Source organism: Vulpes vulpes, chromosome 11, assembly GCF_048418805.1.
Source record: "Vulpes vulpes isolate BD-2025 chromosome 11, VulVul3, whole genome shotgun sequence".
NCBI classification, from domain to species: Eukaryota; Metazoa; Chordata; class Mammalia; order Carnivora; family Canidae; genus Vulpes; species Vulpes vulpes.
The window spans coordinates 57,813,131-57,837,938 of record NC_132790.1 but is presented as its reverse complement, the minus strand read 5'-3'; the positions used below and the strand labels follow the sequence as shown (position 1 = coordinate 57,837,938).

Genomic DNA, 24,808 nt, shown 5'->3' with positions numbered 1-24,808 from the left:
TTTCTAAAAGCTCAATGTCATCTTTAGCACTTTTATAGTTGTTTGCATGACATATCCTAGGACTGTTTACACAGCTGATGGCAACAATTTAATGAGAAGACCCTTTCAAAGAGAAAGCCCCAACACTGAGCTGGGGGAAAAAATCATTTCAAGAATGAGGTCTCTTAGTAACAGTGGAGGGAACAAAGGTGAGAAGTGGCAAATTCCTTGCTCCTTACTAAGTAACTACTTGACAATCAGATTCTTAAGTACACAAATTCACTGTTGCAAACATTTGGATACTGTGTTTGTGTTGCAGTAAAAACAAAAAGAACCCTTGCCTCAAATTCAAGGTAATGGTTGGTAGATTCTTCCCATATGGAAAGGTTGGTAAGATGAGGAATAAGCAAGCACACAGACATTGAACTCAACTGGCTGGGTTCAAATCCTAGCTTCACCGTCTATTACTCTGTGATGGGGAAAAGTTGCTTTGCTTCTCTGTTTCAGGTTAGGTTTTTTTTTTTTTTTCCTTTTTAAAAAAATATTTTATTTTATTTATTTGAGAGAGCATGAGTGGCAGGAGGGGCAGAAGGTAAGAGAGAAGCAGACTCCCCACTGACCAGGGAGTCCTACATGAGGCTCAATCCCAGGACCCTGAGATTATGACCTGAGCTCAAGACAAACACTTTTAATCAACTGAGTGGCCCAGGTACCGTGTCTCAGTTTTTTCATATGCAAAATGAAGATGTATAATTATATCCATCATAAATTCCCTATGAGGGTTAAAAATGTAGTTGGATAATAATAAAAATAATTTTAAAAGTCGGTTTTTTTTAAAGATTTTATCTATTTATTTGACAGAGAGTGAGACAGCACAGAGGGAGCAGCAAGCAGAAGAAGAGGAAGAAACAGGCTCTCCACTGAGCAGAGAGCCCAATGTGGGGTTCGATCTCTGGCCCCTGGGATCATGACCTGAGCTCAAGGCAGATGCTTAACTGATTGAGCCACCCAGGCGCCCCCAATAAGTCAATATCTTGAAGAAAAAAAAGTTGGATTTGTGCCTCACACCTACAAAATGAGATTATTAAAGCACTAGAAAAAAAATACAGGACTGTTATTCTATAATCTTGGAGTGGTAAATGCCTTTCTAAGTATAACACAAACCCAGAAACCATTACAATTAACAAAGTTGAATTTATCAATCTATATAAATGTTTTTTCATAATTCTGCTTGTCAGAAAATGCTTAATATGATGAATCTTATGCAATGCATTGCTCTGTAGTAATCACATGGCAACAGGAATGAATTTTATATAATGTTGAGCAAAAGAAGGTAAATAAAAGAATGTATACTATGTGATTTCATGCAGGCAAAACTAGTCTATGGCATTGGAAATCAAGGAAAATATTGTCTTGGGGTATAGAAAAGGCAATGCAACAAGGAGGGGAAATTGAGGAAAGATCTTAGGGTACCTGAGGGTAATGCTCTGTCTTTGCTGTTAGTACATAGATATGCTTGAAATACTTGTTTCCTGGTTGTGGTGGGGAGTATACAGATCTATTTACACATATGTTAAAACTCAGGGAACTTCATACCAAAAGTAAAATTCAATTTTACTGAATTTAAGTTTTAAAATAATAATGGTTTACTGTGAAAATAATAGCACAAAAGTTTAAAAAGAATGAGGCAGCTCTCTGCATATGAATAAAGGGAAGATCTCAAGACTTCTTGTAGAGTGAGATATCAAAGTATGCTACAATGTATACAGCATGCTACCTTTAGTGCAATTAAAAATTGTATTTGTGGGGCATCTGGGTAGCTCAGTCTGTTAAGCATCTGCCTTCAGCTAGATAATGGTCTTGGGTCCTGGGGTTGAGTCCCAAGTCAGGCTCTGTGCTCAGCAGGGAATCTGCTTCTCTCTCTCCCTCTGCCCTTCCCCTGCTCATGCCCCCCACCCCCTCTCTCAATAGATAAAATTTTCTTTAAAAAATTGTATTCATAAAAAAAAAATTGTATTCATGGGGCACCTGGGTGGCTCAGTGGTTGAGTGTCTGCCTTTGGTTCAGGGCATGATCCCAGGGCCCTGGGATTGAGTCCCACATCGGGATCCCCACAGGGAGCCTGCTTCTCCCTCTGCCTATGTCTCTGCCTCTCTCTTTCTGTGTCTCTCATGAATAAATAAATGAAATCTTTATTATATTCATATATACATATATGTTATGTTGAACCATGAAATTGCTGGGTTTTTAACTTCAAAAATGATAATTTCATATGGTTCAACATATGTGTGTATATATATTTATAAATGTATAGATATCACAAAATACATCTCAAAAGACACATAAAAAATCTAATGATGATTGTTATTACCAGTGAAGGAAATTAGACAGCAGGAGGTATCAATGGTGAGAACATTTACCTTCATATGCTTTCCTATCTTTTGAATTCATATCTGAAGCATGTGTTAACTATTCAAAAATTAATTTTTAATATGTTCAAGAAAAAGCAGGCCATGGAATACTATCTTCACAATTTTAAAGGGAAATGGTTTTCTTTTCTTTTCTTTCTTTCTTTTTTTTTGGAAATGGTTTTCAACCTCAAATTCTTTTTGAACCAAATAATTAATTAATCAATTATGTGTGTGTCCACAATACTTAGGAAAAATATTGAGGGATACACACCAATTAGTTGTGGATGGGTTAACCCTGAATCAAAATAGGGGGAGTGCAATTTTCGCTTTTTACTTTGTGTGTTTCTGTATCTTTTGAATATTTAAACTGTATATTCAAGATTTTTATATAACCTGTGGCTGAGCCTCATCTCTGAACAAGATACTACTTCAATTGACTCTCCAAAAGAAAACAGACTCCATTATGCAATAGTAAAAAATTGGTTTTTCACTTCAGAATCTAGAATTTCCAGAATCTAGATTTTCTAAAGAGAACACACGTTGTGGTTTACATATTCCAGTGCACCATATTTTACTCTAAATCATCTTATTAAGCATATCTTTTCTCCCCAAACCACCCTGCCTGCTGCCCTCTGAGTGGATGTCTAGATCTCCTCCCTCATCTGTCAGCTCTATTTGGCTCAGCTTCCTCCACTGGGCCTCCAGCCCAATGTCTGTCTCATTCCTGAAGTAGAGCCTCCTTTGCTCAACCTTTCTAATCTTGCGTTCCCACATCTATCACTTAACTCTGTCCTCATGGGCTAGAGAGGCAATTGTTACAGGGAAGTTGATTTTGCCCTTAGCAAACAGAAAATCCTCTGGTTACTAGAGACTGCCTCCTTAGGAAGAAGGAAGGGAATTGTAAACAAAAAAGCCTTTTTCTGCCATCAATTTTTACACTTGATCTTAGCCAAAAGGCCGAGAAGTGATTGCCATCAATTTTTAAAGGATCACACTTGCAGTTTAAGAAAATCAGAGCTAGGGAGCATCTCTCTATTGGCTAGATGGGATGCTGCCCAATGCATGAATTGCTTAATAAAGCTAATTAGATCTAAAAAAAAAAAAAAAGGCTAAAAAATACAGACTTTTTAACTGACATTTTTCTAACCATGGAAATTTGTTTTCTTTCTTTTTTAAGATTTTGTTTATTTGAGAGAGAGAGAGATAGAGAGAGAGAGAGAGACCAAGATAGAAGAGCACAAGCAGGGAGGAAAGGGAGAAACAGGCTCCTCGCTGAGCAGGGAGCCCCACGCGGTACTCTGTCCCAGGACCCTGGCATCATAACCTGAGCCAAAGGCAGGCGCTTAACTGACTGAGCTACTCAGGCACCCCTGGAAATTTGTTTTCAACACAAAAGCTAAGGATCTCTACCTTAACCAGGGTTTGCAGGAATGAGGCTCCTATAGGAAGAGATGAATAAAATCAAAGTCAATAAGGCATTATTAAAAGTGTTAGGCCTGAGGTTTCAACTCAGAGACAAAAGGACACATGTCCCACTTTTATGAGGGGCTGGGATGCTCATGTCTGCGCCTTTAAGACTTTTAGAGGAGAAATCACATGTACCCACCTTCTACCAGGAGTAATCACCCACTAATTGCCCTCCATGGTTCCCATGGCAGCCAGGAGAGTGTTGGGTTACCTCTCCTCACACTGGGCAAATAGTTGGGACCTCTAGTCTCTGCTGAAAGCTCTACCTGCCCCACCTCCAGCTCAAGCTGTGTCTTCAGTGTGTGAAAGGTAAAGACGCATTCCTTCCCAGAAAGTGCTCTCATCTTAGACCACACCCCACACACCTGTTCCACAGCTCTCCAGGGGGAGTGGTTTAACCTCTGGAGGAAAAGGAATGGGAAACATCTTGGTTGATGAGTGTCCTTATGCGTGCAATTCCTACCTACCTTGCACTCAGCCTTAGCTCTGTCTATATTTCCAGGCATGGTATAATTGTCATGTTGTTCAAGGGACACTGGAAAGATGAAAACATACCTATACAAATATATCTATATTATACATAGTATATATATACACATATACAAACATGCAATATTCTGATTAAATACACTATTTCTGACTTTGAGGCCAACGTTTCTTTAAAAAAAAAAAAAGGATTTATTTATTTATTTATGAGAGACACACACACACAGAGAGACAGAGACATAGGCAGAGGGAGAAGCAGGCTTCCCGCAGGGAGCCCGATGCGGGACTCCATCCCTGATCCTGGGATCACACCCTGGGTCGAAGGCAGATGCTCAACCGTTGAAACACCCAGGTGTCCTGAGGCCAACATTTCATTACAGAATCTTCTTGCAAAAATCATACTCAGCAAACTGCCATCTCCAACTGTTCCAGGAGTATGCGATTCTTGAATTCAATTCTTTCTCCATTTGAAAAGGCATTATTCAGAGTACACTGGCTTTCTACTTAAACAGCCTTTGAGAGAAGACAGTCTCTCTTGTATCTTTTCCCATTATGTATGAAAGAATTGCCTGTCCTCCCAGAGCCAAGGGACAGATGCCAGGGTGAGCTGTAGCTTGGCAATGTGGGATGACTGTGAAAATATTGACACTTGACAATAGGCCCCAACCACTATGACAATTCAGCAACTGGCCCAACCAGACCAGCTATGCATGCAGCCAAAAGAAATAGTCCCCAACCTGTTTCCAGATGAAGAGGTTTCTGTTGTGAGACAACTCCTCTGACTCCCACCCCAGGCAGCTACACAACAACACTGATTTATTTGTGACTTACAACCAGGGTCACTCATGTGCAGAGTGATGGATTATCCTCTGTAACCTTCTCTTTTCTCTATTCATAAGACTTTCCCACAACCACCAGATTGGAGGGCATTAGCTTTCAAAGGAAAGTGTTATTGGAGTGAGGGTAGCTCAGAACTTATGATACAAATATGCTGTCATTGCCTCCTGGTCCCCATTTACCATGTGCCGGACTTCAAGGTTGCCTACTGAGTCAAGTAGAATTTGCCTATTTCCCTAGGGGCACCTGAGTGGCTCAGTCAATTGAGCATCTGACTCTTGATTTCGGCTCAGGTCATGATTTCAGGGTCATGGGATCAAGCCCCGTATCTGGCTCTGTGTTCTGCCAGAGTCTGCTAGGGATTCTCTCTCTCCCTCTCTCTCTGTACTCCCCCTCAAATAAATAAATAACACCTTTTAAAAAGAGAATTTGCCTATTTCTCAAATGTTCTCCTTCCCCCAACCCCCATTTTCTGCTACTTCCATGTATCAGTCAGGGTGCACTCAGGAAAGCACAACCCATATCTGGTATGGGGAACCTGTTATATAAGTATTAGGAAAATCAAAAAGCCAAACAAAGGATGGTGAAGCCACAGAAAGATTAGCAAGAGCAGGGAGCTTTCACCATCCCTGGGGCTGGAGGACCAAGGACAAGAGATGGTGTTAACAGAGTACAGGAGCAAGACCAGAATCACAAAAGTGGTGCTGGAGACACTCCCTCCCTCCTACTCTCAATCTTCCACCAATGCTTCCTACTGACAGCACCCAGTTGACAAGAGAGCCTGGAAATATAAGTAAAGGGTCAGCCCCTTTTAGTATCAAGAGAGGAGAGCAGACCTGACAACAAACTGGAAAATGACTGGTATCCTCTGAGAATGTCATTTCTGCAACAAATCAGAGCTCAAAATTCTCAAGTGAACTCTACACACTGATCACATAGCACAAAGTTCACAGGGCAAGGGAGTCAAGTGCTGTCACAAAGGTGAGACCAATGACTGCCCAATGTCTACCTTACCATCAACTGGATGATGTTGAGAATGCTGGTTCATTGACCACATTGAAAGCAAGGATTTAGGCCCTTGAGTTTGTATAAATGCTGATTGGAAAGATCCAGGAGTGAGAAGGTATTGATCCATAAACAGATAAATGGATACAAGAGGTGGTGCATCCGGATGGTCCCCTGGATCCGTCTCTTGCTTCAAGTGTTTGGAGGGGACCCAGGGACATGACTTCTTTCAGCCTCCAACCACCCTCCAACCTCTCTTCCAGCTGTCCTGTTGTCTCAGTCATTCTCTGCCTCTGGGATCAGTGTACACCTCGTGTTTGTGTGTGTGTGTGTGTGTGTGTGTGTGTGCATAGCTTTTTATCGGCAACCAACCAGGAACTCCCAGATTTGTCAGAATTATTCCATCAAGGTGGAGGCCACTGTCAATCACTTGTCAACATCCATCTGTGGGTCTCCCATCCCTATCTCTCTCTCTCTGGGCTTCTATTTCAACCCAATGGTGTGGTTCTGAAGGACATGGACCACTTATTCCTGGAGTTGGCCAAGGAGAACCACGAAGGTGGGGGCCATGCCCTCTTCCAGGATATGCAGAAGCCGCCCCAGGATAAGTGGGGTAAAACCCTAGACACCAAGGGAGCTACTGTGATCCAGGAATGAAACCTGAAACATGCCCTTTTGGATCTGCATGCTGTGCATTCTCCCACGCAGACCCTCAGCTCTGTAACTTCCCAGAGAACCACTTCCTAGATTAGGAGGTGAAACTCATCAAGAAGATGGTCAACCGCTTGACAAATCTCCAAGGGCTGGCTGGCCTCCACACTGGGCTGGGTGAGTATCTCTTCTATAAGACTCACCTGCAGGCACAACTAGGTTCCTTGGGGGCTCAGCAGCCCTTAAGGGACCTCATTGGTGTCCCCCTGTGTCAGGGCTTCTGCATGAGCTTACTGCAGCTACAAAGAAGCTCTTGAACCACCCTGTAGCCCTCTCCCAAACCCTGGACCAAATGGAAACAATAAGGGCTTTCTTGTAGCAAAAAAAGCAAAGGAGAGTCCTGAGGATGGGGGAGGGGATAAGATGCTGGGCATAGATGAAGGGACTGGTTTTAGGTGGAAAGAGATCATCTAGGAAAACAGGGAACAAGAGAAGGTAGATGTAGAAGTAGGAGGCTTAGCATCCAATCGTTCTGTAAAATCATTTTTGTTCAATGTAAGAAAGATTTCAGTTCATATAGGTTTCATAACTGTACTTTCTTTCAGAGCCTTTAATATACTAACATGCACTGTTTCCTAATCATTATTGACTATGAATCCCCTTTCCGTGGATACTCAGGGGGCTCACATTCTGGGAAAGAAATCCTGGAAAACACCAACCTACCCAATATATGCTTGGATTTTCCTAGTTATTGAGCAGAGACAATAAGACCTTATCTGACAGTCACTTTGCAATGATATCGTGAAGATAAGGGTTGTTTTTTTTTAAGATTTTATTTATTTAAGAGAGTGAGAGAGAGAGCACAAGTGGAGTGAGGGGCAGAGGGAGAAGTAGACTCCCCACTGAGCAGGGAGCCCAATGTGAGGCTGGATGCAGGGCTTGATCCTGGGACTCCAGGATCATGACCTGAGCTACCCAGGTGCCCCTGAACATAAATTTGAAAACTACGTTCCTAGTGTAGTTCTCAGGGTAGAGATTCAAAACAGCGACAGGCATAAATTCTATCAACAGCATAGAGCAGGCTGATATCTGAGAAAGTAGAACAGGCTTTTGTCCAGGAGACCCCCCAGGGTGGCATTTACTTACCTTGCTGAATTTAGCAAAACTCTCAATCTTGCAGGCTCAGAAACTGTTTCCTCAACACACTGAGTGCAGACAGCTCTCAGAAGCAAGTGCGTGCCCATAAACCAGTATCTGGAGATGGAGACATCAACTAAAATATATTAATTTATAACAATGGAGCTATATCTCTGCCACATGTGCCATGATAACTTCATTCATTCATTCATTCATTCATTCATTCATTCATTCATTCATTCAAGAATACTTACTGATTGCCTGTTATATGCTGGGCCATGAAATGGGCATAAGATCTAGGCAGAACCTGTGAGTGTCCTTCCCAGGAAGTGATGCACAGACCTCTTTCTGCTGACATCAGTAAACTTGGGGATGAAAGGTGCTGGGGGATGGTGGGTTAAAGGTGTCAGAAAGGCCTACCCGCAGAGGGAATAAGATGAACATGTGAAGAAAAGTGGGGCAAAGGGTGTTGAGAACTGGATGGAGAGAGAGTGTCCTGTTGGCAGCAAGTCCACAGTTCCAGTCCAAGACGCCCTAGGTCCTACCCCTTGTAACTCAGAGCCCTGACCTGTATACCTGCTCTCTAACTTATCTGGAACCAGACAGATTTGAAGTCATTTAGAGCAGCCGAGGTCCTCTCATGATTCATGAGCCTTGACAGAGAAGATGAAAGATACAAGATAAGCAAGAGAGCTTTCAAAGGTCAATGTCTGCAAAATTCGAGAAAAGAGACAAAAGAATGGCATTTTCCTCTCCATGGCTTAACAAAGCACAGTATTGCCCCATTACAAACAAGAGGGATAGAATCGAGCTAGTCTTTTCAATATCCAGTTGCAGAATGGATCAGTACTGGCCTGTTTCCTTCCTTGCTGGTTCTCTTCTGCTCACAGCTTCAGCCCAGCCTCCTGCCCCCAGGCTTCATCGTAGCCTGATAAAGGAAGCATCTGACTAGCTCAGGCCCCATAAGCTATGCATCAGCAGGGATGATATTACCCCACTCTGGTTGCAGTGATCCAGTTCTGATAAATGAGCTCTGGTCTCATCAACAGGATCACATCCCCAGCATCCCCAAGTGCTCTGATTATTGGGCTTTTGCCTTGTCTCTTTTCCTGAATTCTTATTTTGGTATGCCTCCTCCCCTCTGGACTGTAGATTTGCTCCTCCCCTCAGGCCGGTGGCCAGCACCTAGCCACCCTCTGACCTGTCTACCTGAATTTTGCTCATCCTGAATTGCTACCTTCCTACTATGCTTATTGCAACAGTTTCAGGAGACTCAATTAATAACCTCGTACTCTCCTTTCAAGTTCTGAGCCAACTGAGAGATAAACAACAGGAGTTGGAGAACAAAGTATCAGCTTTAAAACTGAAAGAGTGATAGGGGAAAAAATGATAGGGAGCAAGCAGCATGTTGAATGTCTTATACATTTGCTAATAATCTTCACTCCAGAATAAAACTAACTGTTCAGCAGAAGTAGAAACAAGGCATTCTACTCTAGCTCTTGTAACCTGATGATGGTTCTAGGGCTCAGGATGGGCAGTGGTTCCCAGTGATAACTGGCCGGGTGGACTTTTCCTAGGATCGTCATTGGATTCCCCCAGAAACACATACTGATACAATGACTCAAATGCAAACAGTTCATTTTAGGAGCAAACAAAACAAAACAAAACCAGTAAGAGGGGAAGTGAGACAGCATGGGAAAGGCAGTCAAATAAAGGGAGCTCAGACATTATCAAGCCAATTACCATGAGGATGACTGTCATCATGGGGCACTCGGAGCCAGCGTAGACTCATGCTTAAGTATCCTATCCAAGGGATGAGGAGCTTTGGTATTATATACTAACTTCCATTAATCATTGGTTGAAAACTAGGGAGGAGTGAAGGTTGGTGAGAGGAAGGACAGCAATTCCTGGACACCCGCAGCCCACCACACACATGAACAAAATGGACATCAGTGGCCGGAGAACAGCCCTCAGATAAAGTTGCAGGTGCCCACAGTTGGAAGTTGGGCTGATGCTCACTGAGGGAATATGAGTAGAACATCACTACCATCGTTTAGTCTCTGGATTCTATCTTTGATCCAAGGAAAAATATCTGAAAGAAAAGCTCCTCTGCTTTCTGCTCAGGGGTTACTATGACTGGCTTAGGCCACCTCCTCCCGCACCACCACCTACCACCACCATCCTGCCATCGGGGCCAAACTATCATATGGAATAGGTCCTCAGGGCAGTGAAGATCTGACCTAAGCTAGACCAGCCACTCCAGCAGCTATTGGGAGGTCAAGGAGAGTGAAATTCCTTGCTTGTGTTATCTGAGGACTTCCCCTAGGGAAGAATTAACTCCGACCAAGGAAATGAGGAGGAAGGTAAGGATGCGTCACTTTCCCTAACAAACTGTAGAGCTAAAAGAAGTGTTTCTTTAAAAAAAAAAAAAATTCATGAGAGGCAAAGAGAGAGAGGCAGACACATAGGCAGAGGGAGAAGCAGGCTCCCTGCGAGGCTGATGTGGGACTCAATCCCAGGACCCCAGGACCATGACCTGAGCCAAAGGCAGATGCTCAACCACTGGGCCACCCAGGTGCCCCAAAGAAGCATTTCTAAAGCTGCAGTAATAAGACATTTTGATAAACCATGCAAGATGAAAGACTTAATTATTTTCTATTCTTTTTATACAAGATGGCATTACAAAGTTGGTGTCATATAAAGAGGTAAACAGAATAGACAGACGTAAAACATAGGAAGATGTATTATAGAAGCATAATGGGCACTTAATAATAATTTATACCCCCGGTTTCTTTCTTTCACAGAGGCTAGTTGAAGCAGTTCTGGTAGCAGCTCCACATTCTGCACAGAGTCACCACCCCTCTTTGACATCGGGCACTTTTTCTAGGTCTTACTCACTGGGCCATGTGTCTTTCTCTCTTAGAGGCTGCTCTCTGAGCCTTCAGTGTTCCCCCTGAAATCTGAGTATCTCTGGAGTTGGCACACATCTGAACCCGGGGTTGATATGGAACAAAGGTGCTCCCTAGTAGTAATTCCAGGAGATTGTGAATTCCCTGATTCTGGAATAGCAGGGAAGGGGGTTCCCTAATCACTCTGTCAAAAGTATTGCATCTCAGCTCATGCTTGCTTGACACCATGATAGTAGTCATTGTTGGTACTTCCCTTAGGTTCCTTTACCCAATGGCCAATCTGGAGCTGCTGGGGGTGCTGCTGCTACAGGTGCTGTGACCTTCTGTGCTCTGCCCTGGGGAGTTGCCCTTGGCTGATAGGAGCCACCTCCTGGGATCTTTGTGGAGGGGTTATGTCACCACTCCCTACCAGACAGCAATGATTGACCAAAACTGCAGTGCAGAGGCATCAAGGTGGGGCAACTGTGTGTTATAATTTACACATAATTGTCCAGTAGAATTTTCTGTGGTGACAGAAATGCTTCTGTCTGCCCTATTCAACGTGGGAGCCACTGGTTGAATAGGGCAAGGAGACCAAGGAACTGAATTTTAAACTTTAATTCCTTTTAATTCCTTTAAATGTAAATAGGTACATGTAGGTGGTGGTTACCATATAAGACTACACAGATTCCAGAACCTCCTATGGATCAGACCAAGGATAGACTTTGCCTGAGACTACTCCCTTTTCCTATTCTATCTCCTTCCTCCTTTACTGGCTTGTCCTGAGATCACAACCTCAATAAATCATCTACACTCCAACTCCTATGTCAGAATCTGCTTCTGGGGAGCCCACGGAGACGTTACATTATAGCATTCAGTAGTAGAATACAGAGAGCTTAAACCTTGAATCAGAAGGGTGCAGGAGCACCTGGGTGGCCCAGCGGTTGAGTGTCTGCCTTTGGCTCAAGTCATGATCCTGGGGTCCTGGGATCGAGTCCTACATCGGCCTCCCTATGGGGAGCCTGCTTCTTCCTCTGCCTGTGTCTCTGCATCTCTCTCTATGTCTCTCATGAATAAATAAAATCATTTTTTTTGTAAAGTGCACATATAAGTTCAGTGCCAGTCAGAATGTTTTTAGCAGAAAACAAAAGAATCTCAAACTCATCTGGCTAAACAACAAGGAAACACCTGGAAGTCCAAGGCTAGGACAGCTCTAGGATAATTCCATGACTCAAAGACATCTTGCTGCTCTGTCACCCTGGTGGGCAGGCTTCACCTCCGTACTAGCCTCCCTCTCATTGTCACAAGGTGGCGATCCCAGTGCCAGCCTCCACATTTGGACATAGCCATGCCCAAGGAAAAAAGATCATCTTTTCCAGTATGTCTTTTATTAGGAATGAGAAAATCTTTCCCAGAAGCCTGTCTAAACCAATCCCTGGGAAGGGGAATAGGAAAACCACTATTGCCATAGACCAATCAGCCCCACCCGCGCAGAGTATGTAGCTGAGCAGGGCAGTGTGGGTACCAAATACGACCGAGCTTCAGCGTCTGTGGGCTCAGAGCAGGATGAAATGAATGTTAGTGAGACAACCACAATATCAGTTATGGATTTCTTGAGGCCAGCTTCTTGTACCATGTTCTGTGAACCCCCAAATGAAAATCAGAGGGCACCCCGGGTGGCTCAGCGGTTTGGCGCCTCCTTCAGCCTGGGACGTGATCATGGAGACCCGGGATCAAGTCCCACATTGGGCTCCCTGCATGGAGCCTGCTTCTCCCTCTGCCTGTGTCTCTGCCTCTCTCTCTCTCTCTCTCTTTCTCTGTGTCTCTCATGAATAAATAAATAACATCTTAAAAAGAAAAGAAAATCAATTAGAGGGCTTGATAATATGCAGGTTCTAGGGCTCGATCATTGTCTGATAGGAAGGAAGGTAAGATGAAAAAGAGGCTTACTGAGTTAGAGTCACCCTCCGACTGTTTTTCTGCTCGTGAATGCTGAAGAACCACTAACGTAAGCTGAAAGTCAGATTCACCTGGTTGCTTCACTATCAGTCTCCCTGCAGAAGGGATGCAGAGTGTGACCATGTTGCCCCATGTACGCCTCTTTGGCCTAACACTCTCAGTGATGTTAGGATGACAAGAGCGCCGATCGGGTGTACTTAATATGCATTATTAATATGACTTTCAGCTTCACTTGCTGAATCCATGATTCCTGTTACAACACTTCATGAACAATAAATGAGTCTGATAATGGCTTCCACTTTATAAGCTAATATATTTAAAAAACATCTGAGAAGACAGAAGTATGAGGTTTGTGGAAAGCAGCATCTGGGACTATTTTTTTTTAACGCAGTAAAAGGTCTCAGGAGGTGATTCTGGCATCTGGAGAGCAGCTGCCACCAACAGTAAAGCCTAGCTGTTTATGTTCTCAGTACCACAAAACGGAGTCTGATATAATGCTGTCTCCAGTTAAGCGACATCAATCACCAGGGAGAAAGCCTTGGCAGTGACCGACATCATGTCACAGGAGGGACTTGTTGCTGGAGCAACTACACAGTGATCAACTCCATGGGAATAATTTGATTCTTTTTGCCAAATGCCTGCTTAAATTCTTCATTGGAGGGATCCCTGGGTGGCTCAGTGGTTTAGTGCCCGCCTTCTGCCCAGGGCGTGACCCTGGAGTCCCCGATCGAGCCCCACAATGGGCTTCCTGCATGGACCCTGTTTCTCCCTCTGCCGGTGTCTCTGCCTCTCTCTGTGTGTCTCTCATGAATGAATAAATAAAATCTTAAAAAAAAAAATTCTTCATTGGATGCCTGAAAATCATTTCAAAACTTAATATATCCAAAACAAAATTATTTTTTAAAAGATTTTGTTTGTTTATGAGAGAGACAGAGAGAGAGAGAGGCAGAGACATAGCCAGAGGAAAAAGCAGGATCCCTGTGGGGAGCCCAATGCGGGACTCCATCCCAGGACCCCAGGATCACGACCTGAGCAAAAGGCAGACGCTTAACCACTGAGCCACCCAGGAGCCCCTAGAATATGAACTTAAAACATCAACATAAAATTTTAAGGTAACAAAAGTGCTTTTCCTTTTGGTATCACCATGCTATATGCACTGATGGAAGACATTTGGCTTGGGAACTATGTTATGTGAAAACATCTTAGGGGTTAGATTAGCACAGCCCCAGTGTGAGCCTAGACTATGGATCCTGGGCTTAAAAGAATGGGATTTAATGGCCCACTCAAATTCTACAGGTCAGCTGCATCTGGAATATGTGGGTCTTGGTCTGGGTGTTACAACTGAGACAGGATCTTAACAGAAGGTAGACAAATCCCTTGTCCTAGGCATCCATTCCTCACAAGTCATGACTGCTGTCTGCTAACAGGGCCCACCTGTACCCCGCTCCTGGAACCCCTTACAAGGGAAACAGGAACCACTTTACTCTGGAAGGTTGCTCCTAACTCCTCATACTTCCAGAGCCAATGCCTGAGTGGCCAATGCCTGAGTGGTCTGAGGCTGAACCAAACATCTCATGATGAGATCTCTATGATGCTATTCATGCTCTGGAGCTGCCCTGGGGATCACCCTTAGCCTCGGCTCCAGCTGAGACCACATACTTGCTCATCTCTGTCTCCTGCCCTGTCCAGCATCCCTCATATCCCTACAGGTGTACCCTGAGGGCTTGCCTCCAGCAAATCACTTGCACAAGACTCCCTGTCTAGGGAACCTGACCTGAGAGAGAAGTATAGGATGATGAGGGCTCTAGAAATTGTATCATGTAAGGAGGGATAAAGGATGCAACATAGTCTAAGAATAAAAAGTATGGAAATGAAAAAAATAGACAATAGAAAAAGAAGGACAGATTGGATGGAAATGAGACTAAGGCAGAATTTGGCTCAGTATCAGAAAGAACTTTCTAATACTAAAATATTTACAATGTAGATATAGACTGCCTTGCAAATTGGCAACCTGCAAAGGAAATATTCATTCAGAATCCAGAGGACTGTTGGATGAGGAGACTGGGCATTGTCTGGTAGGTGGTTGGTAAGACCAAAGGCAACACTCTAGTTGTTATTATTCTAGGTGGCCACAAGATGGCAGCAACAGAGAATTCCTCAAAAGATGATTAACCAGAAAATTCTAGTTGGCCCACAAATTTAATTCAGATCTTCAGACATTATAGGAGGTGTTGTATATACCATTTTAAGCCCTTATAGATTTATGACACACACAATTACAAAGGAAAAGCATTTTCACCAAATTGCATATTTTACTATTGGAAAAAAATAAAATCTCAGAGGTCAAACAAAAGAGGTAAACCCTAATCATTAAGGTCACACTGAATCATTACATTCTGATAATGATGCTACTTCCATCCTGCACACTGATTTCTAGGTCCAGTCATTGTGTACCTTACAGGGGAGGAATCTGTGTTTGAAATAGGCTCAACAATGAGGCTACATGGCTGGCCTCAGCCTTTCCTAGCCCGTGGTCCTCCAGAAAAAATTCTCCATATTGTTAGGCCTCTTCCTGCATTCACCTCAAAGTCTGCAGAAAGATGTACTGGTACTGAGGGCCTGACACAACTCTATTGGGGAACCCAAATATACCTGTGATTCTATGAAGCAACTTTACATCAGAGTTCTGTTTCCAACCCTGAGCCCAATTAATCTTACCAGGACCCACAACCCTCCATGTCTGGTCTCCACCTATGTCCAGTAGCTGGCCTCCAAGATGGCCCCCTAGTCATTCTTTCCTTTTGGTATCCATGCACTTGTATCATTCCCACCCACACTGAATCATGGCTGGTTCTTGTGATGAATAAGATACTGGAGAAGTGATGATGGATGTCGTCTGAGGCTAGATGGTGAAAAATGTTGCATTTCCACCATACTCTTTTTGTATCACTCACTCTGGAGGAAACCAGATGCCATATTGTTGGGACATTTAGTTAACCCTATGGAGAGTTTCTTGTGGGAGAGTACTGAGGCCTCTTGCCAACAGCCAGCACTGGCTTGCCATCCATATGAGTGAGTTATCTTGGAAACAGGACCTCTGGACCTAGATGAGCTGTCAGGTGACCACAGCTCTGGCCAATATCTTAACTGCATCCTCAAGAGAGAATCTAGGTCTGAACTACCCAGCTATGCTGTTCCTGTGTTCCTGACCCACAGAAGCTTTGAGATAATGTTTATTGTTGTTTTAAGCCACTAAGTTTGACAGTAATTTATTATGCAACATAGATAACTAATACAACACCCTAAATGCCAGCTTCCCTCACTATATACATTCCCTTTTCAAACATTTTCCTCTGGCTGCTGCCCTCACCATTCTAGGTAAGTAACAACAACTTGCTAACTATGAAATGCAATAGACATTTTCTAACACTTACATTACTAAATATCTGCTTTATTTGACAATGGGAAATCTCCTAGAGAATTCCTACTCCCTGGCTTCCATGATGCTCTACCAACCTGGTACTACAGATTTTCTCTTTCAGGTCTTCCTGCCTCCTTCTCCTCCAAAGAGGCTCCTTTTCCACATGCCATACGAATGTTAATGTTGCCTCAGAGTCTACCTTTGTTCTCTTTGTTTGACCCTGAGTCAACTCTGTGGGCCATCCTTTTGTTCCCCTGATCATCACTCTGCAGATGACTACGAAATCCATCTCTCCAGCCTACATCCCACTCCAGAACATGACTCTCTCATATCCACCTGTGTGCAGGCAGTGATGTGCTGGAGCCCACAGTGATTCCTGAGAACCAATTGTACACATCTCTTCCTGACTCTATGTTTAGCATTGTCACAGGGGTAGCTTGAAATTGGCCACAGTGGGAGTATTTACACCATGGCATTTAACAAATGCTACTAATCAGGGCTTTATCAAATCCAGTTGATAAACACTTATCAGCACATCACTGTTCAACCAGATGCTTCACTTTCTATGTCCCATAAATACCTCAATTTAATATGTCCCAAACTTGAGTCTTATTTTTTCATTCATTTATTCAAAAATTTGTTTATTTCATTCAAAAATATTTCTTACAGTTTTTTTCAGGTTCTAGTGAAGGAGAAACATCTGTACCTTCAATAAACTTGCATTCCGTGTTTAGGGAGCAGCAGATGCCTCAGATAGGGATAGGTCTGGCATGAGGCAAGTAGAGATCAGCCATGAAAGGCTTAATAAGCCTGATAATTGCCTTGGACTCTTCCTGAAGGCAGTGGGAACTCACTTACTTAGGGGTTTTAAGCCTAATGACATGACTTGGTTTGCTTTTTGGAATGTTCGCTGCTATTAGAGTCTTGGAAAGAGTCTAAATACGACTCACTTTCCCCTTTGTAAGTCTTCTCTTGGCTTCCAGAAAGACACTATGGTTTCTTTCCTACTTCTCTGTTAACTCTTTTGCTGATTTCTTGTCTTGTCCTTGACCTGTTGGTGAACCCACAGGCTTTTGCCCTTGCTCCCTACAATCTACTCCCAACATTGCAGCCAGTTATTCTTTTAAAACTTGAATCAGGGCAGCCTGGGTGGCTCAGCGGTTTAGCGCCGCCTTCAGCCCAGGGCGTGATCCTGAAGACCTGGAATCAAGTCCCATGCCTGCTTCTCCCTCTGCCTGTGTCTCTGCCTCTCTCTCTCTCTCTCTGTGTCTCTCATGAATAAATAACTAAAATCTTTAAATAAATTAATTAATTAAAATATGAATCAGATCATGTTATTCTTTGGAGAGTCCTATTCTTAGGACCCTCCAATGGCTTACTATTTCATTCAAAGTAAAGTCAAAGCTCCTTACATGAGGCCCAAATGATCTGCCTTGCTTATCTCTCTAACCTCTTGCTTACTCTGCTACAGCCACCCTGTCTGTCCTTGCACAAACTAGAAATGCTTCTGCCTCAGACCCTGGTTCTTCTGTCTACCTGGAAACCTCTTTGCCCAGATATCCCACAGTTCAGTCCTTTTTTTTTTTTTAAGATTTTATTTATTTATTCATGAGACACACAGAGAGAGGCAGAGATGTAGGCAGAGGGAGAAGCAGGACTTGATTCCAGGACCCTGGGATCACAACCTGAGCCAAAGGCAGACGCTCAACCACTGAGCCACCCAGGTGCCCCTCACGGTTCAGTCCATGATCTTCTTCAAGTCTTCTCTCAAATGTCACCTTTTCAGAGACATCTTCTCACCACTTTGTTTAAAATTTCAGCTCCCTCCCATCCTGATACCCATTCTCCACTCTAGGAGTGAGATTAGGCTCCAGATAGAGTTGGCCACGGTTGCAAGTCCACAAAGATGGAGGAGGGAAATGCATGTGATGGTCAGGGGCTACTGGTATGGGAAAGCCAGGCTTTGAGATGATAAATCCTCTCAGATAGGACAAATCCTAACAGACTCTCTGTGCAATCTAGGACTTCTCTCAGGTCAGCACTTTCTCCAGCATTCCGTCTTTTTGAACAGTGATACATGAAATTATTTTAACAATACAATTACATTTTCAAGTCCAGTTCTTTGTACTCACTGGGTACTTCCAGGAGGCTCATTCTCCCGTTGAAGCAGTATGGGCTATATCTGTATCTAGTTTCCAAGGATCTTATTAGAACAGGAAGTGTTTTAGGTTTTTGTTCCAACTCTGCCAGTTATCTGGGTCCCTGTCTATACCATAATTCTCAGTCTCTGACCACTATTTACCTTTTAACACAATGGTAGAAGTCTCTGCCTGTTGGATCTTTTCTTTATGATATCTTATTGGCTTTGTCTCAGGTTTATTAGTCTGTCAGGCTGGGCCCCAGGGGCATTTCTGAAACATAATTATGTTTTGGGTGTGGGTGGCTGTGCATGTAGGGATGGTCTGGGGCTTCGAATCTAAAGTTTAATTTGTGATAATGATAATTGATAATTAACTATTTGGATTCATATAATCACATTTTATTGACAACAACAACAATAATAGCCATCAGTTACTGAGTGCCTGTTATTGGCCAGCTGTTACATTAAATTGAAGTAGAGACTGTTTAAGGATAAGAAATTCACTCCCACACAGTCAGGGATAGAGCCAGGATGTAGATTCAGGCTGACTGACTCAGGAACCCATTCTATTCTTTGACAAGCACCACCTCCTCATATTCTCCCCTCCTCCAAGGCTCTTGTTTCTCTTCATATGGGTTCCCAACTGTTGGCTGCCCCAACTCACTGGACAGGTGACATTGCCCAGCACAACCCACTTCCCTGGCTCATCCCCAGTTTTTAAAATATGCAGCCCAATCCTGCTGGCTCGCTCTCCCTCCATCTCCAGCTCTCACTGATTATGGCCCCGCAGTGAGTCCAACAGCACCATGGGAACCTCTGCTATAGGAGAAAGATGGCTAGTCCCACCCCATGCAAGTTCCATTCCACCTCCCACCTGATTTCTCATACCTCCTCTCCTGGAGTCTGCCCTTGAACCAGGCCAAGCAGAGTTCTTGAGAGGTTTTGCCGATAATGTCCTCCACGCATGGAATATGTCCCATCCCTTCCAGTTGTATATGTCAGCTCATATCCCACATTTTCCGGGAATCTTTCTGTACAAGTCAGGGTTCTCAGGGTGCCAGAAACAGAAACAGATCCTTAAAAAATCTTATTGGAATGATATAAGAAAGCTCATAGAATATATAGGATCTGACCTGGCAGGTCCCTGAAAGAAGAAGAATTCAGGTACCTGAGGAATCCAGGCAGCAGGAGTTAATGGGTGGTCCTTTTAGAAAGCTTCAGGATAGATTTTCCATCTTATGTTCCTGTGCTCAAGATTCAAATTCCTGGAAGAAAGAGCATGAATTGCCTGGTGGGTCACTTGGTCACACATATCCCATGGCCACCACACCTTAATTGAAAATCCCATCAAGACTGTGCAATAGGTTGGAGAAGTTTTGAGGGGATAACCAAAGTGCTACAACCAGAAGAAGGGGGACGGGAGGCCAAGCAGATCAGACATGTGGTCCACAGCCTTTTCTTCCTTCTCTCAAGCCTTAGACCCACATTGCTGTCTTCTCTTGTGGTGGCCTCTCGCCTGCCTATCTTGCCTACAGTTGTCATTAAAGCTTTGTGCAGCAAAATCACCCCAGGGCCATCATTGTTCTTGTTTCAGAAAGTCTGTAAACCCCTTGGAGCCAAGAGCTGAGGCTACCAATTCCATTATGTTTGCTCAGAGCTCCACAATTGGTCAGGTAACAGCTGGTGATCTGCTGTATGTTGAGTGGAAGAACAGAACGCCAAGGAGGTGAGGGGCTCTAGGAAAATAGGATGCTTTCCCTTGGGAGCCCTTTACCCCCAAAATGCACCTATTTCCTGGTAAGAGCAACTAGTTCAAGAAGCTCTGGGGGGATTTCTTTTTTTTTTTTTTTTTTTTTAATTAATTTTTATTGGTGTTCAATTTACCAACATACAGAAAAACACCCAGTGCTCATCCCGTCAAGTGTCCACCTCAGTGCCCGTCACCCATTCCCCTCCAACACCCGCCCTCCTCCCCCTCCACCACCCCTAGTTCCTTTCCCCGAGTTAGGAGTCTTTATGTTCTGTCTCCCTTCCTGATATTTCCCAACATTTCTTCTCCCTTCCTTTATATTCCCTTTCACTATTATTCATATTCCCCAAATGAATGAGAACATACACTGTTTGTCCTTCTCCGACTGACTTATTTCACTCAGCATAATACCCTCCAGTTCCATCCACGTTGAAGCAAATGGTGGGTATTTGTCGTTTCTAATTGCTGAGTAATATTCCATTGTATACATAAACCACATCTTCTTTATCCATTCATCTTTCGATGGACACCGAGGCTCCTTCCACAGTTTGGCTATTGTGGCCATTGCTGATAGAAACATCGGGGTGCAGGTGTCCCGACGTTTCATTGCATCTGAATCTTTGGGGTAAATCCCCAACAGTGCAACTGCTGGGTCGTAGGGCAGGTCTATTTTTAACTCTTTGAGGAACCTCCACACAGTTTTCCAGAGTGGCTGCACCAGTTCACATTCCCACCAACAGTGTAAGAGGGTTCCCTTTTCTCCGCATCCTCTCCAACATTTGTTGTTTCCTGCCTTGTTAATTTTCCCCATTCTCACTGGTGTGAGGTGGTATCTCATTGTGGTTTTGATTTGTATTTCCCTGATGGCAAGTGATGCAGAGCATTTTCTCATGTGCTTGTTGGCCATGTCCATGTCTTCCTCTGTGAGATTTCTCTTCATGTCTTTTGCCCATTTCATGATTGGATTGTTTGTTTCTTTGGTGTTGAGTTTAATAAGTTCTTTATAGATTTTGGAAACTAGCCCTTTATCTGATACGTCATTTGCAAATATCTTCTTCCATTCTGTAGGTTGTCTTTTAGTTTTGTTGACTGTATCCTTTGCTGTGCAAAAGCTTCTTATCTTGATGAAGTCCCAATAGTTCATTTTTGCTTTTGTTTCTTTTGCCTTTGTGGATGTATCTTGCAAGAAATTACTGTGGCCAAGTTCAAAAAGGGTGTTGCCTGTGTTCTCCTCTAAGATTTTGATGGACTCTTGTCTCACATTTAGATCTCTCATCCATTTTGAGTTTATCTTTGTGTATGGTGAAAGAGAGTGGTCCAGTTTCATTCTTCTGCATGTGGATGTCCAATTTTCCCAGCACCATTTATTGAAGAGACTGTCTTTCTTCCAATGGATAGTCTTTCCTCCTTTATCGAATATTAGATGACCATACATTTCAGGGTCCATTTCTGGGTTCTCTATTCTGTTCCATTGATCTATGTGTCTGTTTTTGTGCCAGTACCACACTGTCTTGATGACCACAGCTTTGTAGTACAACCTGAAATCTGGCATTGTGATGCCCCCAGCTATGGTTTTCTTTTTTAAAATTCCCCTGGCTATACGGGGTCTTTTCTGATTCCACACAAATCTTAAAATAATTTGTTCTAACTCTCTGAAGAAAGTCCATGGTATTTTGATAGGGATTGCATTAAACGTGTAAATTGCCCTGGGTAACATTGACATTTTTACAATATTAATTCTGTCTGGGGGGATTTCTATAGATCATGTGCAGTTCAAGGCAGCTTCCACTAGATCAGGCTCCTCTAGACATCTGCCATGGTTAGATGTACTTCTGAAACTGTCCCGGTCATTGAATCTTCTCTCTCTCTCTCTCTCTCTCACTTAGTCCTTTGTTTAAAACCCTTATTAAGAATCACTGACTTTCCCTTTGCTAACCTGCAGTTTGGGAAAGAGACTGGACAGGGATTCAGGCATGTGCATCTGGGGCCAGCTCAATCTTCAACTGATTGTTCATTCATTCATTCATTCATTCACTCATTCAACAAGGCATTCAGAACCTACTATGTGCCAGACACTGTTCAAGGCACTGGTGGGGATGCAACAGTGACCAAAGAGACCAAGTTCCTACACTGCTAGAGCTTATATCCACACATGTGAGTGTCCATTTCCTGGAGGTGGGAGGCCTTCCTCAGATCTCATGGCTTTTTCAGAACTTCCATTCTAGATTCATAGGAAGGGAAGACAATTTTCTATATTTTGTTCAAAGCAAAGGGGTATCCAAATTACTCCAAGAAGTAAAACATGGTGGTGGTGTTTTTGAATCTGGATGAAAGGCTGGAGAAAGATAGAAGCAGAGACAGAGAGACACCACATAATAAAAGCTCCACAAAAGTTTATTCAATGCCATGTCCCCAGTCCCTACAACAATGCTTGACATATAATGCATGTTTAATAAATATCTCTTCAGTGGATGGGTCACATGGGAAAAACAAAAAAGGGTGGTTGCGAGGGAAAACTTCCTTACTGTGACCTTAGGCCATTGCATATACTTCTTTCCCTCTTTCCTGCTTTGGGAATACTGCTCCTTCAAAGCAGCCCTTTCTGTAACTTCCCCACCTCCTCAGACATTTGGACCCAAGTGGGTCCAGGCCAGAGGACCCAGCATTAAACTGTGGGCTCTGCTTCTTCTCACTCTCCATGGTGCTAAGAAGAGGCTCTGGCTCATTATTGCCTATAACATGGAGCTTTTCCCTCTTCTGATGGAAATGTTCCCTCTCTTAATCTTTGTGTTCCTTCCTCAGAGAGGAGAATGTTTGCTTCTTAAGCAGAGAATATGATCTTCCTTAATGGTCTTAGGCCTACAGTCACAGATTTGTGTGCACACAGAAATAAACCAGGCAGGTAATGTGATAGACAATAAGGAGTGCTAGGGACTGTGGCAAACTGGATCTCAGCCCTCTGTGGCCAAAACCATACTCTGAAAAAGCACTATGTGGGGGTGCCTGTATGGCTCAGTTGGTTAAGCATCTGCCTTCAGTTCAGGTCATGATCCCAGGGCCATGGGATCAAGCCCCCTGTTGGGCTCCCTGCTGCCTGCCACTCCCCCTGTTTGTGCTCTCTCTCTCTCTCTCTCTCTCTGTGTGTCAAATAAATAAATAAATAAATAAATAAATAAATAAATAAATTTAAAAAGAAAGAAAGAAAAAGTACTGTGTGGACCAAAATAACCTTCTCTGTAGACACTCTAAGACCAGTGGACCATCAGTTTATGACATCCACCAGTCACTGGGAGCAAGCTAGAAAGACTTGTCCACTTTTCACTTGTCACTCTACAGCAAGCCTCCCCTGAGACCACAGGACAGTCTGCCTGAATGGAGTGGGGAGAGGAAGACATGCTCACTGGAAAATAGAATGTATGTTAATATCTTAAAATACCCTGCTAGATCCACATTGGCTCAGGTGGCAACTTGTCATGGACTAAACTGCATAAAATTGCTGCAGAGGCACAATTACTGGCTCTAACAAAAGCTGCCTTTTAGAGGGGAGAGTCTGGGTCAGAGGATCAATTTTCTGATGAATCAGTGAACAATTCTGAGTGGAACTAATCAGGCTCATAATGTGTCACCCTTTCTTTATAACCCCTAGTTTAATGATCTGAACTCTGGCTATCCACCTGTGACTTCCCCACCACCTCCTCCTGCTTTCCCAACATGTGTACAAGCACATTGCATATGCATGGCACACGTGGACACACACAGAGAATGAGGATGTAGAAAAGTAGGTTTGAGGGATAAGAAGTCTCAGAGAGATGCTAGAGCCTCCTGGTAGGATTGGAAACAAGAGAGATACTAGAGGATGATGTCCAGTGGAAGGAATTTATCTTTTCCTGCCTCCAGGGAATACAGAAGTTCTCAGGGAAGCATAGTCTTGGGTAACAAATTAGCTCCTTAGCAAGGCAAATTCCTGGAGGATTACAAGATGGGGAGTGTGCCCAGCAGCATGTCTAGTTACTGATGCTAAGGGAATAGAAAGGGTAATCAATTATTTTTTTTTCCCTCAGGATTCCAACTGATGTTATCCCATGAAGCATTGGGTCATCTCTCCAAAGCCATGTCAGGTCAGGTCTGGATTACCCATCGTATTAGTTAAGGTTATACTGGTTTTAGGGCAGAGAAATGGACTTTGGCTGACTTAAACGAAAAGGCGGATTATTGGAAAGTTCCTGGGGGCTCTTATGAAATCAAAGGAAAGTTGAATAACCACAGCTTGGCAAGGGAAGGAGCGGAGCTCCATGGTTGTGTTGGTACGATTGTTTCAGCCTGCCTGGGCTTTCTCGCTCTTTGGGGAAAGAAGATCTTATAGGTCCTGTGAGTTAGCTTGTGTTCCCTGCCAGCAGAGGGATCCTGGTGCAAGGGATTTTTCTGGGGAGTGCTCTCAGCAGAAATCTGCAAGGCAGTGAGGGAAGCAGGATAGAACAGAAGTTAATCTATTTTCAGTCTGATCCTACAGTGGAATCTGCAGTGTTACCCCATTTTGAAGCAATGGAGTATGCCTTTTGTACCCCCATGTCCATCAGTTATTAGCTGCAGGCATAGTTTCTCAAGCATTTTTGGGCAAGGCTATTCAAAAGAAGAGGGTAGCTGTGAGCAGCTAGCAGCCAACACTCACAGCAGTTG

At 43.5% G+C, this 24,808-nt stretch overlaps 1 protein-coding gene across 1 annotated transcript in view; it reads right to left on the bottom strand.

The window, feature by feature from the left end:
* The window catches only part of GOLGA4 (golgin A4), a 179,075-nt gene that overhangs the window by 133,739 nt on the left and 20,528 nt on the right, over window positions 1–24,808 (bottom strand). The window contains exons 3-5 of the mRNA XM_072726415.1: window positions 19,550–19,646; window positions 19,270–19,429; window positions 7,983–8,090 (exon numbers count right to left, since the gene is read on the bottom strand). The gene's annotated coding sequence lies outside the window, so the exon portion shown is untranslated. The remainder of the gene's footprint in view (window positions 1–7,982; window positions 8,091–19,269; window positions 19,430–19,549; window positions 19,647–24,808) is intronic.